This window comes from Macaca mulatta, chromosome 14 (genome assembly GCF_049350105.2).
Source record: "Macaca mulatta isolate MMU2019108-1 chromosome 14, T2T-MMU8v2.0, whole genome shotgun sequence".
NCBI classification, from domain to species: domain Eukaryota; kingdom Metazoa; phylum Chordata; class Mammalia; order Primates; family Cercopithecidae; genus Macaca; species Macaca mulatta.
The window spans coordinates 44,964,033-44,983,039 of record NC_133419.1 but is presented as its reverse complement, the minus strand read 5'-3'; the positions used below and the strand labels follow the sequence as shown (position 1 = coordinate 44,983,039).

Sequence of the window (19,007 nt, the reverse complement as noted above, 5' to 3'; positions counted from 1 at the left end):
ATTCTTTTTTCCTTAAAGTTCTATTTGGTAGATATATTTTCATAAAATAAATTTATCAAAAAATTTTAAAACAATGAGTTTTGCTTTATATTTTTTTAATAAATTTTGAATAAACATAGTTATAATCCTGGCGAAATAGACATTTCAGGGAACTTTTGGAATATTCAGATTTAATGTAGTAGTGTAGGGAGTTCCAGTCTAGAGCTGATGACAGTCATAGTTGTTGACGGTTACGATTTTGTATGTGAAACAGTATGTTGATTTTTTTTAATGCTAAGATTGGCCTTAACCTTTAGTCACAATATTAATATTCTCACACCAAAGAATTTGTATCAGCACTCTAATTTCTCATGAATTGAAAAAGTAGATATGAATTAAAAATGTAACATTTCTTTAAAGACTATGAAAAGATGCTTCCGAGAAAGCACATTTGAGGCATATACTTGACAAGAATTTTAAATAGTTTATGCTGTATATTTTACTCTTCTTGGAAAATGCATCTTTTAAATCACTCCAAAATAGACTTTATAGGCAAACCAAAAGAAAGACTTGTCCAAACTTCCTGTTACCTCAGTTGAACATTATTATATATCTGATTACAATAACTAATGGGATAGTTCTTTCTCTGCCTAGCAGAATTATACTTCTGGATGTTGATGTTCTAGGATTTTTCACTTCCAAATCTGAAAGATGATCTAGAATTATTAATATGCAATTGATACCTTAGAACCAGCTGGTTTAATAACTGCAGTTAGCTGGATTGAATGAATTCATGAGATTGTCTTTATGATGTGAACTTTGAACGTTGTACTGTTGAAAGTTGTACTGGAATCCATTTTGTACCCTTCTGCTTTCTTCTGTACTAAGGAGGGCTAACCCTGCAGGCTGCCTTTCTGAAGCTCCAGTGATGGCTGACTTCTACTGAGTTTGGGGAACCCAATGGGAAACACTAGAAACACTAAATCTCCCAAAATTTAAGAAAGGGAGAAGCCAGGGCATTTCTTCCCTTCTTTATCTCTAGTGTGTTGCTGGCAAAAGCTGTTTCTTTTGTGGTTCCACTTCCCACCAGACAGGCATACTGTAATTCCAGCATCCACTGTGCAACCCCAGCCCTGGGTTCTTGTAGCAGTAGCCTAGGAATTATAAACTTGTGGGCATTATAAAGTCTGGTTGTCTCACTCTCTTGATGACTTCTCATATCTTTTATCCTCTGTATAAGTGACTTTTGACATTAATTTTCCTCTATTTTAGACAGCTTTTGTGATTTCTCTTTTCCTAGTTTGTACTTGTAACTCAGCAGTCCCCAGACTTCTTGGCACCAGGGACCAGTTTCATGGAAGACAGTTTTCCCATGGATTGGGGGATAGGGATGGGATGGTTTCACGATAAAACTGTTCCATCTTACATCATTAGATTCTCATAAGGAGCATACAGTCTCGATTCCTCACATGCACAGTTCACAATAGGGTTCATGCTCCTATGAGAATCTAATGCCACTGCTGATGTGACAGGAGGCAGAGCTCAGGTGGTAGTGCTGGCCTGCTACTCACCTCTTGCTGCGCAGTCCAGTTCCTAACAGGCCATGGACCAGTACCCGTCCATGGCCTGGGGGTTGGGGACTCTTGCTCTAACTGAAATAAAGAACATTTTTCACTTTAGAGCATTGGTTGGGTAGGACCTCTCCCTTCTTCAGGAAGGCAGTCATTGGAGTCACTGGAGGCTGAGATGAAAGGAGCCAGTTGTTTGGAAGCCAAGATGCTTGGATGCCAGTAATGAAAAACAAATCAGTGTGTCCAGGAAGGGATAACTAAGAACTTTTCTTCTTCCTCGCCACAAAGGTGTTACTTTTAAGCATTTGCATTATCTCACTGTCTGGCTTTCCTTGTTTTAAGCGAGTTGAAGTCTAACAACTGTTTTAAGTGCTCTAGGTGGGGCATTGGACACTGAACTTATGGCAATCAGCTCTGGATGGCCTTATTTCTCTAGTGAAATTTGCATTTAAGGCATTAAGAAGGCTTGTGCTAAATTATTTTTAGTCATCTTTGTGGATTGGAAATATCATTTATGGTATCTTCTAAATCCTACAAGTCCCTAACTTTATTTAGTACTTTCATTAGGATTTTTGATGTGAGAAACTGGAAAACATTAATTACATAATTAAACAAAGGGCAGGTATGCTTTCTAAAATTTATCCTCCATGTTTCAGGCACATTGGCTGAAACAGTAGGCAAATGGTAAACAACTATTTTAAATCTGTAGCCACATTTTCATGAACCAGCATTTTAAACTTAAATTGCACAGACTCCTGTCTTTGTTTTTTCTTTACATACAACATAATAAGGATACAAAAATCTAGAATGAACCATGGTTAAGCATTTTTTTTTCTCTTTTTACAAGTGTTTCCAACAAGGAAAGACAAAAATGGAATATACCCTCCAGAATTGGGCACAGATGTTTAATGGACTTGTAATCCAGGATAGCAATGTATAAATCATATATTGCAGAGATGTACATCTGTTTTCTTCTTCTGTGGTCCACTAACTATTTCATGGCTGAATCTAAATATGTTTTTAGTCTGCACCTGTTCATGAATTTTTGTCTTTATTTTGGAAGATTTTTCTAGATAAGACTAATTTTAAAAGCTAAATTATTGCTGTTAGCATGTTATTTAATAAACGATCACTTGTCTTTTATTAACAAATTCCCAGTTTTAGGCTTGCCTTTAATTTTATATTTTCGTTTTTGTTTTTATTTAAGAGAAGTTTTGTTTTTATTTTATATATTTAAGGTGTACAATATGATGTTTTTATTTACACAGTGAAATTATTACTGCTGTCACATTAACATGTCCATCATCTCACATACTTACCTGTCTTCGTGTATGTAGTAAGAGCACCTAAAATATATTCTTTTAGGAAATGTTTCATATACAATACAGTATTACTAACTAGAGTCCTCATGCTCTACATTTTCATTTTCATCAGATGGAATTTCTGTTTGACAAAATTGTTTCAGTTAAATGTAAACAGTTTAATCCCCAGAAGATGTTAATAATCGTATTGCCTTTTGTGTCTGTGTCCCCATTTTTTACATTTTAGTCTACCAATAGAAGTTCTTGTTTTGAGAGCTGTTCTTTATTGCTTCTTATTTCTGACTATGTAATAAAACTGTTCAAAATAAGCATCCCTAATTCTGACCCAGTAAGCCAAATTGACTCATTTGGTGTTGCTGTGTTTCCTCTGTTTTCAGCATGACTTTGCAAGGACATAGAGTAAGTCCACAGGGCTTAGCATTAGTAAATGACGGAATGTGAATTGTAAGAGAATGTTCCCAGACAGAAATTCGCTGGCCTCAGACTTTTATAATTTTATGTACAGCACATTAAAGGCATGGAGTTAGTATATGACAGGGTTAAGAATGTTGGTCCATAGGCAAACTACCTCCATTTTTGGGCATGTTACCTCTCTATGCCTCAGTTTCCTTCTCTATAAAATGAAAATAACAGTATTACCTACTTCATAAGGTTTTTTTGTGAGGATTAAATGAGTCAATACATGCAAATTTCTTAGAACAGTTTCTGGCACATAAGATCTTAATAATTTAGCTATTCAGTTTTGAAAGTTATACAAACTTTTAAGTACTCTGTAACTCATGAGCGAGCTACCACACTAGCTAATTCAATAAAAGTTGAAAATAATCATATACATGAAATAAAGAATATTAATTCTTGGAGGAAGAACATTCTTAGGGCTTCTCCCTTGCTTACAGCCCTTTGTAAAAGCAGAAGACTTTCTCTTTCCATGTCTAGCATTTACTAATTGACTGTCTGTGGTTGGTGTGCAGAAGTATGAAAGTAAACTGATGGATGTGAGTGACTGGGATTTGGGGTATTCTTGGTATTTTTCTTAATGTTAGTTGAAGCAAAATGTATTTTATGTATATTTCAAGCATAATTCTCAGTTTGCTGCCTTGGAAACAATTTTTAGGCAGTACTGACAATGCCTAATAATTTTAGATAAAATATAAAATTCCCATTCCACAGTACTATTTTCTAGTACTGTTAAGTGTTAACAGGGAGATATTTATAGTACTTGAACAATGAAAGAAAAATTGTGGTTCGTATTTTTTCATAAGTACGCTAACATCTGAATCAAGAATAAAATGAAAACAAAGAGAATAGAAATGTAATTAAGAATACGTCCCTTGTGTGTAATTATTTTGGTCTTATAATCTATATGTTTGTTTTGTCTATGCTCTTAACCGCTTCCTAGCCTTTCTTTTATTCAATCTTCAATAAGTTATAAAGTATTCTAATCATGAATATTAAAAGGTTAAGTTATTCAGGAACACGAATCAATTGCCCTTATAAACATTTTTCAGGTAATCCCTCAGAGAACACAAAATGTTTGTTAATTTTGATTTTAAACTCTAAAATTCTATAACAACTTAAAAATATTTTGTCAGTAATACCGTTTACTTCTCCCTGGGAGTAAAAGTAAACCCTTCATATTTACAGCTTGCATTTGTAGACACACAAGCATTTATGATAAATACAAATTGTCTTCTGTAAACTGTATATTGTGTATACACGCCACTTTTTTTTTTTTTTTTTTTTTTTTTTTTTTTTTTGTCCATTCAACTGTTAATAGACACTTAGGTTGGTTCTATATCTTGGCTATTGTGAATAGTGCTGTTATAAACGTGGGAGTGCAGACACCTCTTTGGCATACTGATTTCTTTTCCTTTGAATATGTAGTGTGATTGCTGGATCATATAATAGTTCTATTTTAAGTTTTTTGAGGAACCTCTATATTCTTTTTCATAATGGCTGTACTAATGTATATTCTTAACAACAGTGTATATGAATTCCCTTTCTCTGCATCCTTGCATCCTTATTTTGTCTTTTTGATAACAGCTGTTCTAACTGGCATGAAATAATATCACATTATATTTTCAGTTTGCATTTCCCTGATGATTAGTAATGTTGAGCATTTTTTAATGTACCTGCTGGCCTTTTATATGTCTTCTTTTGAGAGATGTCTATTCAGTTTATTTGCTCATTTTTGATCAGATTATTTGAGTTTTTGCTATTGAGTTCTTTATATATTCTGGATATTAATCTCTTGCTGGATAAATAACTTATAAATATTTTCTCCCACTCTGCAGATTGTCTCTTTATTGTTTTCTTTGCTGTGCAGAAACTTTAATTTTTTAGTGGCTTTTTTTTTTTTTTTTTTTTTTAACTTTCAGATCTGGGGGTACATGTACAGCTTTGTTATTTAGGTAATAACTCATGCCATGGGGGTTTGTTGTACAAATTATTTCATCACCTAGGTACTAAGCCTAGTACCCAATAGTTATTTTCTTTTATTTTTTTCAGACAGTCTCGCTGTGTCGCCCAGGCTGGAGTGCAGTGGTGCCGATCGCGGCTCACTGTAAGCTCCGCCTCCCGGGTTCAAGCCATTCTCCTGCCTCAGCCTCCCAAGTAGCTGGTACTACAGGCACTTGCCGCCATCCCCGGCTAAGTTTTTGTATTTGTCATAGAGACGGGGTTTCACTATGTTAGCCAGGATGGTCTCAATCTCCTGACCTTGTGATCCTCCCACCTCGGCCTCCCAAAGTGCTGGGATTACAGGCGTGAGCCACCGCGCCCGGCCCCCAGTAGTTTTGTTTTTTTTTTTTCCCTCTCCCTCCTCCCAACCTCTACCCTCAAGTAGACCCCAGTGTCTGTTATTCCCTTCTTGTATTCGTGAGTTCTCATCATTTAACTCCCACTTATAAGTGAGAACATGCGGTATTTGGTTTTCTGTTCCTGCATTAGTTTGCTAAAGATAGTGGCCTCCAGCTCCATCCATGTTCCCACAAAAGACATGATCTCATTCTTTTTTATGGCTGCATCGTGTTCTATGGTGTATCTGTGTCACATTCTCTTTATCGTACTCTGTCACTGATGGGCGTTTAGGTTGGTTCCAGTTCCGTATCTTTGCTGTTGTGAATAATGCTGCAATGAACATTCACATGCATCTTGCTTTTTATGGTAGAATGATTTTTATTTCTCTGGGTATATACCCAGTAATGGAATTGTTGGATCAAACGGTAGTTCTGTTTTTTTGTTTTGTTTTGTTTTTGAGATAGGGTCTCCCTCTGTCTCCAAGGCTGGAGTGCAGTGGCGCGATCTTGTCTCACTGCAACCTCCGCCCCCCAGGTTCAAGCAATTCTCCAACCTTGGCCTCCCAAGTAGCTGGGACTACAGACGTGCGCCACCGTGCTGGCTAATTTTTGTATATTTGGTAGAGACGAGGTTTCACCATGTTGGCTAGGCTGGTCTCGAACTGCTGACTTCAAGTGATCTGTCCATCTCGGCTTCCCAAAGTGCTGGGATTATAGGTGTGCACCACCGCACCTGGCCTGGTAGTTCTGTTTTTAGCTCTTTGAGGAATCACCATACTGCTTTCCACAATGTTTGAACTAATTTACACTCAGACAGTGTGTAAGTGTTCCCTTTTCACTTCGATCTTGCCAGCACTCTTATTTTTTGACTTTTTTTTTTTTTTTTTTTTTTTGAGATAGAGTCTTGCTGTGTCGCCCAGGCTGGAGTGTAGTAGCGCAGTCTGGAGTGTAGTAGCAGTCTCGGCTCACTGCAAACTCCGCCTCCTGGATTCACGCCATTCTCCTGCCTCAGCCTCCCGAGTAGCTGGGACTACAGGCACCTGCCACCGCGCCCAGCTAATTTTTTGTAATTTATTCTATTTCACCGTGTTGGCCAGGATGGTCTCGATCTCCTGACCTCATGATCCGCCTGCCTCAGCCTCCCAAAGTGCTGGGATTACAGGTGTGAACCACCGCACCTGGCCTACTTTTTGACTTTTTAATAATAGCCATTCTGACTGGTGTGAGATGGTATCTCATTGTGGTTTTGATGTTCATTTCTCTAATGATCAGTGGTGATACTGAGCTTTTCTTCATATGCTTGTTGGCCACATGCATATCCTCTTTAGAAAAGTGTCTCTTCATGTCCTTTGCCCACCTTTTAATGGGGTTGTTTGCTTTTTCTTTTTTTTTTTTTTTTTGAGACAGAGTCTTGCTCTGTCGCCCAGGCTGGGGTGCAGTGGCCGGATCTCAGCTCACTGCAAGCTCCGCCTCCCGGGTTTACGCCATTCTCCTGCCTCAGCCTCCCGAGTAGCTGGGACTACAGGCGCCCGCCACCTCGCCCGGCTAGTTTTTTGTATTTTTTAGTAGAGACGGGGTTTCACCGTGTTAGCCAGGATGGTCTCGATCTCCTGACCTCGTGATCCGCCCATCTCGGCCTCCCAAAGTGCTGGGATTACAGGCTTGAGCCACCGCGCCTGGCGTACTTTTTCTATAAATTTGTTTAAATTCCTTATAGATGCTGTTTATTAGACCTTTGTCAGATGCATAGTTTGCAAGTATTTTCTCACATTCTATAGGTTGTCTGTTTATTCTGTTGATGGTTTCTTTTGCTGTGCAGAATCGCTTTAGTTTAATTAAACCCCATTTATCAATTTTTGCTTTTGCTGAAATTGCTTTTGGCATCTTTGTCATGAAATCATTGCCTGTTCCTGGGTCCAGGATGGTATTGCCTAGGTTTTGTTTGAGGGTTTTTATAGTTTTGTCCATCTCATCTTAAGATGAATTTAAAATTCATCTTAAATTGATGAATTTAAAATTCATCTTAAATTGATGAATTTAAAATTCATCTTAAATTGATGAATTTAAAATTCATCTTAAATTGATGAATTTAAGTCTTCAATTCATCTTGAGTTGATTTTTGTATATGTTATAAGGAAGGGGTCTAATTTCAGTCTTCTGCATATGGCTAGGCAGTTATCCCAACACCATTTAGTGAGTAGAGAGTCCTTTCCTTGTTGCTTGTTTTTGTCAGCTTTGTTGAAGACTAGAAATTGATCTTCAATCTGATTGAAGGTTGTGGGTGTGTGGCTTTATTTCTGGGCCTGCTGTTCTGTTCCATTGGTCTATGTGTCTGTTTTTGTACCAGTACTGTGCTGTTTTTATTACTGTAGCCCTGTGGTATAGTTTGAAGGCAGAAAATGTGATACCTCCAGTTTTATTCTTTTTACTTAGGATTGCCTTGGTTATTTGAGCTGTTTTTTGGTTCCATGTGAATTTTAAAGTAGAAGAATGTCATTGGTAGTTTGATAGGAATAGCATTGAATCTATACATGACTTTGGGCAGTATGACCATTTTAATGATATTGATCCTACTCATCAGCATGGGATTTTTTTGTAGAAGCTATTTAATTTGGTATAATCCCATTTGTCTATTTTTGCTTTTGTTGTTTGTGCTTTTGAGATCATCTCCAGAAAGTCTTTGCCCAGACCAATGTCCTGAAGCATTTCCCGATGTTTTCTTCTATTAGTTTAATAATTTAAGATCTTGGCTGGGCGCAGTAGCTCACGCCTGTAATCCCAGCACTTTGGGAGGCCGAGGGGGGGCAATCACGAGGTCAGGAGATTGAGACCATCCTGGCTAACACAGTGAAACTCTGTCTCTACTAAAACTACAAAAAATTAGCCGGGCATGGTGGCGGGTGCCTATAGTCCCAGCTACTCGGGAGACTGAGGCAGGAGAATGGCGTGAACCCAGGAGGCGGAGCTTGCAGTGAGCCGAGATTGCGCCACTGCACTCCAGCCTGGGCGACAGAGCAAAACTCCGTCTCAAAAAAATAAAAATAAAAATAAATAATTTCAGTTCTTACATTTAAATCTTTAATCCATTTTTAGTTGATTTATTATTTATTTATTTATTTATTTATTTATTTTCTGTCACCCAGGCTGAAGAGCCCTGGCACTGTCTCAGCTCACCGCAACCTCTGCCTCCTGGGCTCAAGCAATCCTTCCACCCCAGTCTCCTGAGGAGCTGGGACTACAGGTGTGCACCATTATACCCAGCTAATTTTTGTGTTTTTAGTAGAGAGGGCGTTTTGCCATATTGCCCAGGCTGGTCTTGAACTCCTGGGCTTAAGCAAGCCACCCACCTCAGCCTCCCAAACTATTGAAGAGGGTGTCCCTTCTCCAATGAATGTTTTTGGTACCTTTGCCATAAATCAGTTGGCTATAAATGTATGAATTTATTTCTGGGTTCTCCAATATGTTCTTTTGGTCTATGTGTCTGCTTTTATGCCAATATCATGCTGTTTTGGTTACTATAGCTTGTTGACATCAGGTATTGTGATACCCCCAGCTTTGCTCTTTTTGCTCAGGATCACTTTGGCTATTCAGGATCTTTTGTGGTTTCATACAAGTTTTAAGGTTGTTTATTTCTATGAAGAATGTCATTGTTATTTTGAGAGGAATTACACTGAATCTGTAAATCACTTTGGCCAGTATGGTTATTTCAACAGTATTAATTCTTCCAATTCATGAGCATGGGATGAGTTTCCATTTTTGGTCGTTCTCTTCAATTAGTATTTTGTAGTTTTCATTGTAGAGATCTTTCAACTCTTTGTTTAAACTTATTCCTAAGTATTTTATTTTACTGTAGTTATGTAAATGGCATTGCTTTCTTGATTTCTTTATTACTTCCCCTGGGTATAGAAGTGCTACTATTTTTGTATATTGATTTTGTATCGTGCAGCTTTACTGAATCTGTCAGTTCCAAGAGGTTTTTAGATTTTCTGTGTAAGATCATGTCGTCTTCCAACAGGAACAATTTGTCGCCCTTCTTTCCAATTTGGATGTCCTTTATTTATTTTTCTTGCCTGATTGCTCTGGCTAGTGTTATGTTGAATAAAAGTGGTGAAAGTGGACATCCTTGTCTTATTCCATTTCTTACAGGAAATGGTTTGAACTTGTCCCCATTCAGTATGTTGTTGATTGTGGTTTTGTCATTGATGGCCTTTGTTGTGTTGAGGTATGTTCCTTCTATGCCTAACTTGTTGAGAGTATTTATCATGAAGCGATGTTGAATTTTATCAGATGCTTTTTCTGTGTCTTTTGAGATGATCATATGGCTTTTGTCTTTCATTTTGTTGAAGTATCATGTTTATTGATTTGTGTACATTTTGTCATCCTTGCATCTCTGGGATAAATCCCACTTGATCATGGCAAGTGATCTTCTGATGTGCCGCAGGATTTAGTTTGCTAGTATTTTGTTAAGGACTTTAACATCTGTGTTCATCTGGGATATTGGCCTGCAGTTCCTTTTTGCTGGTGTCTTTAACTGATCTGTGTAATGCTAACCTCGTAGAATGAGTTTGGAAGAAATCACCACTCTTGATTTTCTGGAAGAGTTTGAGAGTAGTCGCTGTTAGTTCTTTAAATGTCTGGTACAATTTAACAGTGAAGGCATCCAGTCCTGAATTTTTCTTTGATAGACTTTTTACTACAGATTCAATCTAGTTACTTGTGTTCTGTTCAGATTTTCTATTCCTGGTTCAATCTTGGTAGGTTGTATGTGTCCAGGAATGTATCCATTTCCTCTAGGTTTTCCAGTTTGTTAGCGTATGGTTGTTCATCATAGTCTCTAATAAACCTTTGCATTTCTCTGGTATCTGTTTTAATGTCTGTTTCTGATTTTATTTATTTTGGTGTTTTCTCTCTTCTTGGTTAGTCGAATGGTTTGTCAATTTTGCTTATCTTTTTTAAAAACCAAGTTTTCTTATTGATATTTTCTAAGTCTCAGTTTTGTTCAGTTCTGCTCTGACCTTTATTATTTCTTTCCTTCTACTTTGTTTTTCTAGTTTTTTGAGATGCATCATTAAGTTTTGTATTTGAGATCATTCAACTTTTTTTGATGTAGACATCTGGTGGAGCAATGGCCGTTTCCAGACTTCCTAGTGTTCCAGAGGGAAAGACTTCTACCTGTAGATGAGTTTTAGTGTTCCAGTTGGGAGTGGTGTGGTGACTCTGTTTCCAGATAGATGCAGTGGTACAGCCTCTACGCAGCTTCTTGACCTGTGTTCAACATCAGCAATAATATGAGTTACTCAGTGGTATAGGCTGTAGAAGTCTGTGGCAGTGGTGGCAGCAGCATAGTTTTTAAGGTACGCAGTTACAACAGTTTGGGAGATCCTCCTGTTTTCATTTTTCCTACAATAGGAAGACTTAGCTGACCCTGCTGTTAGGTCTGACATGGTCTATAAGCAGCAGCAGTGGTGCTTGGAGCTGCAATGGGGCCACAGTACTGCAATCAGAGTCCCATGAACCTATTGTGGCACCTGGGTCTTGGAGTGCCGATTTACCCTCTGTGGCAGGGTTGGATGTAAGTTTCCCACAAGAACCAGGATCTGTGACAATGAGGCACCCTCCAGCAGCTCGGAACCAGACGGCTCAGTTGTAACTGTGGTTTTACCCTTGGAGTTCAAGCCACAGCACTGGCCTGACCCTGGGGAAGCAGGGATGTTCTGGAGGTTTGGGCTTGGGGGAGCAGGGTACACTGTATAGTAGTGACTCTAGACACTAGGATGGTGGGTGTTAGCTGTATCCCAGACTCTGTGAGGCTGGGTGCAGCAGCAGCAGGTACCCCAGAATGGTGGAGCTCAGCTGTCATTTGGGCCCTAAGGGCAGCTGGTGGCCTAAAGGCACAGTGATGACTCTACTTCCCAAGGAAAGGGGTGTTTCTGCAGCTCGGACTCGTGGAGGTTAATCTAGCTTCAGGCGAGCAGGGTACTAGAGTTGTTGTGTAAGGTAGGGTGTCTCAGCTCAGCCGCTGCTCTTGTTTCCCTGGGATGCAGGATACTGCATCAGCTCAGCCCTGGGATGCACAGATACTTAGCTTAGCCAGGTCACTGATTCGCCAGAGGATGATATGCCACTTCACCATAGGCCTGTGGGGCATTACTGTTCCGGGTGGCCTGGGCACCATTTCTCATGATACTGGGTACTACTTCAGCTTAGGTACTGGGGTTGTGGCTTCTCTGGGCAGCCAAGGCACCATTTCCTGGGATGCAGGGCACTGCTTCAACCCTAATGGCAGAGCAGTGTTACTGCTCTGAGTGGCCCTAGTACTCTTCCCAGGAGGCAGCATACTGCTGCAGCTCCAGCTCGAGGGGGTGGGGAGAGGGGTAGGTGGAGTGCCTCCACCTCTGCTTGACCCTGCGTGTAAGGGTGTAACAGCTGCTCACAGCTCTGCCTGGGGAAGTTGGACCACCAGACTGGGGTGGTTCAGCAGCTTAGCCTTAGAGATGAAGGGGAGCTGTGGCTACTAGCCCCTGAAGCAAGGTATACTTCAGCCATAGTTTCAGTTCCAAGATGGCAGTAACCACATAGGCCACTGGGGGCAGGACACAGTGTCAGTGTCTCTTGGGAGAGCACGGCTTTTTGGACCCCAGGCAGCTCCCTCAGCTGGCATATTGCCTATTAGGACCGCAGGTGACCCCAGTGGTGAGGTCTGTAGATGTCCAGTGTGTTGATGGAGGTTGCTGGGATCCTCTTGCTTACCTCTTTGCCTTAGGGAGAAGTTCCTCCTGATTCCCACTTAATCCTGGTTGGGGTTTGGGGTGGTAGGAGACTGGTGTTTTCTTTCATTCTCTATTGTGGCCATCCTGCGTTTTTGTGCTCACCAGGCTTTCTGTTACTCCAATGATGTCTCCAGAGCTCTCCCTGGGTTATTTTCGTTAACATAGTTGTATATTTCATTGTTCTTGCTGTCTTTGTGAAAGGGACAAGTGCTAGTGGCTTCTGGTCAGCCCTTACTGATATCACTCTCGAAAGCCACCAATTTTATTAATATACATTGCAGTTTCAAAAATCGTAGTATTGGGGGAGGTGTCCATTTTCTGTAAATAAGTGGAGATCATATTACCATGTTTGAAGTTTGGAAGACATTGTAAAGGTGTCAGTTCTCTTCATATTAGTCTGTAGATTTAATGCAATCCAGTAAAAATCCCAACCATGTTTATGTGGAGTTTGAAAAATCAGCTTTTTAGGTAAATGAAAAAGAAGCCCAAAAGCAGCCTGTATACTTTTAAGAGAATAAGGTGGGAGGACGTGGTGTACTAGATATCAAGCTATAAAGTATAATACAGCAATTAAAACAGTGTTTGACTTGTGCAAAGACTGACAAACAGACCTGTGTAACCCATAGTCATAAGGTCACTTGATTTATGGTAAAGGTGGTATTACAGAGTAGTGAGGAAAGGATGATGCTGAAACAACTGAATATCCTTACTGGAGAAAATATAAAGAAATAAGACTTCTACTTCATAGAAAATGAAGAAATCAGTTCCAAGTGGAGTAAAGTTCTACATGGAAAAAGAGCCTTAGGAGAGAATAAAAGGGGAATACATTTATGACTTTGGATAGAGAAAATTTCTTAGTCAAAACCCCCAAAATACTAATGTTAAGAGAAAAGATAGTGGCTCACTTTTGTAATCCCAGCAGTTTAATTGGCTGAGGCAGGAGGATGGCTTAAGCCCAGAAGTTCAAGACTGCATGAGCTGTGATTGCACCACTGCACTCCATCCTGGGCAACAGAGCAAGATGCTGACTCTTAAAGAGAGAGAGAGAGGCCGGGTGCGGTGGCTCACGCCTGTAATCCCAGCACTTTGGGAGGTTGAGGCAGGTGGAGCATGAGGTTAGGAGATCGAGACCATCCTGGCTAATGCAGTGAAACCCTGTCTGTACTAAAAATACAAAAAAAAGGAGAAAGGGAGAGAGATAAAGAAAAAATAAATTGGACTACATCAAAATTAAGAGATTCTGTCATAAAAATACATATTTAAGAGCATGAAAAGCAATAACAGTCATTCTGGATGTCTTTTATGTACAGTGATGATGAATAAATTGATATGCTTTTATCCAAATGGTTAGTATTGTACTATATATTAAAATAGTAATATTAATTTTTCTTGAATTTTACAAAGAAAAAATTTGAAATTATATTGAAGCATTCACTGAGTACTTACTATGTCCCAAGCACTGGTTACTGTTGTGTTTGGCCGTTCTTTTTACTAATCCTTTATTGGATATGTGGTTTGCAAATATTTTCTCCCACTCTGGCAGGTCCTTTTGTCCTTTTAACAGAGTCTTTCATAAAGCAAAAGTTTTTAATATTGATAAAGTCAAATTTATCAATTATTTTTATAGATCATGCCTTTGGTATCAAGTCTAAAATTTCTTAATCTGTAGTTTCACCTCTCCCTTTTTTTTCTTGTCTCTTGTGTTCCTTTAACAAATCCTAGTAGTCCTCAATATAGTATCTGAATTACAGGTTGATATATTGTAGTAATACACAGAAAATATCAAATAAGTATGTTTATGATTCAAATTTTACTTTCTGGTACTAGAAGATATTTTATGGTCATTTTTTACTGCCTAAATTTGGAATCAAAGAATCCTGGTCTTTCATTGGAAAATGATATGTAGAGACCATCATCTAGGTTCCCACAGACCAGATGTTATTAACTTTTTAAATATAAAAAGTCACAAATCTATACTCATATTTTCAGTGTAAGATTATGGAATTTTTACTTGAAATCTTTGATTTTATACTTGCATCTCTTTACTTCTATGCAGAAAACCTTGGTTCCTAAGATAATAATTGCTTTATCATATAGCCTACCTATAATAGTTTCAGATTTTGGGTTTTTTTCTTTGAGATGGAGTTTTGCTCTTTTGCCGAGGCTAGAGTGAAGTGGCGTGATCTTGGCTCACTGCAACCTCTGCCCCCCAGGTTCCAGTGATTCTTCTGCCTCAACCTCCCTAGTAGCTGGGATTAGAGGCACCTGCCACCACGCCCCGGCTAATTTTTGTATTTTCAGTAAAGATGGGGTTTCGCCATGTTGGCGGGGCTGGTCTTGAACTCCTGACCTCAGGTGATCTGCCCTCCTCAGCCTCCCAAAGTGCTGGGATTACAGGTTTGGGCCGCTGCGCCCGGCCAGTTTCCGAGATTTAACACCAATTTTACTACTAAACAATAAGACTTCTAAATGTAGCTTAAAATTTGTTTATATTTTTTCTTATAGAATGTATCTCATGAGAAATATACAGTCAAAATATTGGTTTTTCTTTTAAAGTCACTTGTCACTATTTTCTCCTTTTATGTTACTAACTTGATACACAACCAGATTTCAGTGTTTTCTTTTTTTCAATTTTGGGGAGGATTGCTTCTTTTTCCCTTGTTTAGTTTAATTTTGTGTTTTAGTTATGCAAAAAATTACTGATTTTTGAGTAATTTTTATGTACATTTTAAGATAACAGGAGATTCTGTTTCTTCTTCTGTTATCTTCCTTTGTGGATAGATGACCATTTTCTTTTTATCTTTGGGGTTATTTTGAAAATATTAGGTATGTATATATTCACCATTATGCAAAAGTTGGCATATTCGAGATATTGTTCTATACTTTGCTTTTATTCAACTAAAATTCTATCTCAGAAATCACTTCATTATTCTATAGAAATATTTCTCATTCCTTTTTATGGCTGTACACACATGCACACCAACTTTCCTAGACATGTATTTGATTAATTTTGCACAGCCCCCGACCTGAACTAATAATATTCAAGTATATTTCAAATATAAGGTTTTTATTCTTGTATAGAATAAATTGTATAGATAATTACATTCTACATAATCATGCTCATTTGAATTTTACCCATACTTTTGCTATTACAAATAATATTGAATATTCTTGTACATGTGTAATATCATTTTATATTGCTAGAAGTGAGATTGATATATCAAAGGGTTAATGAGGGCTGGGCATGGTGGCTTATACCTGTAATCCCAGCACTTTGGGAGGCCAAGGCAGGAAGATTGCTTGAGGCCAGTTCTGGAGGGATGGAGAAAGGGAGGGAGAAGGCAACGTTACTGGTTATTGCCAAATTCTCCTCAATACTGTGTACCATTTGACTTTTTTACCAACAGTGGAATGAGAATACCCATGTTTCCGCAGTCTTACCAAAGAGTGTGTCGAAGGGTCACTTTTAAATTATTGAGTTTAGGTTTTTCCTGCCACCCAGGCATTGTAAATCAGAGTTGTATGTTTGGGGTCTGTCTTATGCGTATTGGAGACGGGGTGGAGTTAGGGAGGAAGTATGTGTTTGAGTACTCAACACCAAAGTTCTAAACTGAATTAGGGAAACAGGTGACAGCAAATGGGATTGTAAATTCACATTTGCTCTGTAGGTACATTTGTTTGTCCCAGCTCCGTTATTTAGGATGATTTCTTCTTAGAGTTCTCACTTTGGTTGAACTTTGGGCTTTGTCTCCTGTTTCCTCCATGTTCGTTGACTAGGTTTAGCAAATGCTCTCAAGGCGAAAGCCAGCTTACTGATGCGTCTAATAAGATGTTCTTTTTCCTCCTAGCATATTTGTTGTATTTAGAGTGTCAGTAGCTCCTAAAATACATTGTTGCTGGAAACAGAATGAGATCTTGTTCTTTATAGACTGAATCATACTGTCAGTAACTATTTCCTATAGCCTCAAAAGTCTGTAAGTATTCTAGAATCACTGTGTCTTAGTCCATTTGTGCTGCTATAACAGAATACCTGAGACTGGGTAATTTATAAACAAAGGAAGTTTATTTCTCACAGTTCTAGAGGCTGCAAGTTCAAGGTCAGAGTTCTAGCAGGTTGAATGTCCAGTGAGAGCTAAATCTCTGCTTCTGAGATGGTGCCTTGTTGCTGTATCCTCACATGGCGGAAAGAATAGAAGGGAATGAACCTACTACCTCAAGTTCTTTTTTAAGGACCCCAATCCCTTCCAAGCCCTCATGACTTAATCACCTCCTGAAGACTCCACCTTTAAATACTATCACATTGGTGATTAAGTTTTAACGTATTTTGGGGAACACACTCAGACCATAGCACACACTGTTACTATGTAATACTATAATTGTCTTTAATAAAAGTGCTTGGGGCCGGGCACAGTGGCTCATGCCTGTAATCCCAGCACTTTGGGGGACTGAGGTGAGTGGATCACTTGAGGTTGGGAGTTCAAGACTAGCCTGGCTGACATGGTAAAACCCTGGCTAAACCCTGGTAAAACCCTGGCTAAATAAAAAAATTAGCCAGGCATGATGGCGTGCACCTGTAATCCCAGCTACTCAGGAAGCTGAGGCAGGAGGCTGACTTGAACCGGAGAGGCTGAGGTTGTAGTAAGCCAAGATCACGCCACTGCACTCCAGCCTGGGCAACAGAGGGAGAGATTGTTACTTTTCTTTTTCTTTTTTGGGAGAGAGGGTCTTGCTCTGTTGCCCAGGCTGGGGTGCAGTGGCACAATCGTGGCTCACTGCGGCCTTGACCTCCTGGGCTCAAGCTATCCTCCTTCCTCAGCCTCTGGAGTAGCTGGAACTACTGGCATGAGCCACAATGCCCAGCTAATCTTTCAATTTTTTGTAGAACGGGGTCTCCCTGTGTTGCTCAGGGTGGTCTCAAACTCCTGGGTTCAAAGGATCCTCACTCCTCAGCCTTGCAGGTGTTGAGATTACAGGCATAAGCCACCATGCCTGGCCAACATTAATTAGTTTTGAGAGTGGAATATCCAATTATCATTAATGAATTTTTTCACCCACCATGGGGGATTGTGAATATTGTTTTAGAAACTGTTTTTGTGGGTCTGGTATAAGACCCACACATGCCTTTGGAAATAGTTTTAGATATTCACTTTTTCTTTTGATAGACTTGCTTATTGGACAGTTTTCTGCAGTCTGAGGAATAGGGCCAATTTGACTGTCAGTCTTTTGTGGATTAAGTGAGAGTGCCATCTAGTGGGAGAAAAAACTAATACAAGTTTTTTAAACTAGAATATGCAGTGGAAATTATTTCTTGTGCTAAGTTATGTTCTCCAGAAGTCCACAGCACTAAAAAAGTGGGAACTGTATGTTGGAAGGTGAGAGAAGTGGAAGATAGTAGTCTTGCAGAACAGTAGCAAGCATATAATAGGGACCTGATAAGTGGCAGTTATTGCCCTGATTCTTCTTGCATGGAAGGTGGTGATCAAGTTAAATAATAGGTAAATTAGGAGCTTCTCTGACAGATATTTGTGATTAATACATGTAAGATTCTATTGTCATTTTTTGACTGTGTGATATATAGATATTATAAATTTTATCCTTTTTTTTTTTTTTTTGGTCTTTAACCCTGTTACTCAGGACCCACCCCTCGTCCCCAACAAAATCTGTTACCAGTTTCTAGTATATCCTTCTTAAAATATTTCACTCTATTATAAACATGTATGTATATTTCTACCCCTTGGCATACTCATTCACTTAACAGATAGTGTGGCTACTACGTACCTGGCATTCTTCTAGGTGGGATAAAGCAGTGAATCTCATATTCAGTGTAAGGTATGCCTATTCTACATATTGTTCTGTACCTTGCTTTTTTCATCAATAATAAGTTTCCCTCTAATGACTGCTATAGCTGCATCCCACAAATTTATTCAATTCAAAATACACCCTTGTGATTTCTGCTTTGGTCCATGGATTATTTAGAAGCATGTTTAATTTCTAAATGTTAAGAAATTTTAAAAATATCTTTGTTATTAATTTCTAATTTAATTTGGTTGTGATAAGAGAACACGCTCTATATGCTATCATTCCTTTAAATTTGTTCAGACTTGCTTTATGGCCCAGCATATGGTCTCTCTTACTGAATGTTCCACACTGATTTAGAATGAAGTACTCTGTTATTGTTGGAGTGTTACATAATTGCCATTTGAGTCAAGTTGGTTGATTGTATTGTTCAGGTCTTTTAAATCCTTATTTATTTTGTCTGTTAATTCTGTCAATTACTGAAAGAAGAAGAATGAAATTTCTACCTGTAGCTCAGGGTTGTCTCTCTCCAGTTCTGTCAGGTTTTGCTTCAGGTATTTTTATGTGGTTATTAGGTGCATACACATTAGGTTTTTAATGTGTTATTGATAGTTTGGCTTCTTTATCATTATGAAGTATTGTTCTTTGTCCCTGATAATGTTTTTAATAATTGTAATTTTCTTATGGTTAATGTTTAAATGTTATGGGTTTTCCCACCCTTTTTCTTTAAATATAAAAACATAGATAGGTTAAAAGTGGATTTCTTCTGTA

At 38.7% G+C, this 19,007-nt stretch overlaps 1 protein-coding gene across 2 annotated transcripts in view; it reads left to right on the top strand.

Annotated features, from left to right (window-relative positions):
• PRMT3 (protein arginine methyltransferase 3) overlaps positions 1-19,007 on the top strand; it is a 129,026-nt gene that overhangs the window by 43,915 nt on the left and 66,104 nt on the right. The gene's annotated exons all lie outside the window — the stretch shown is intronic.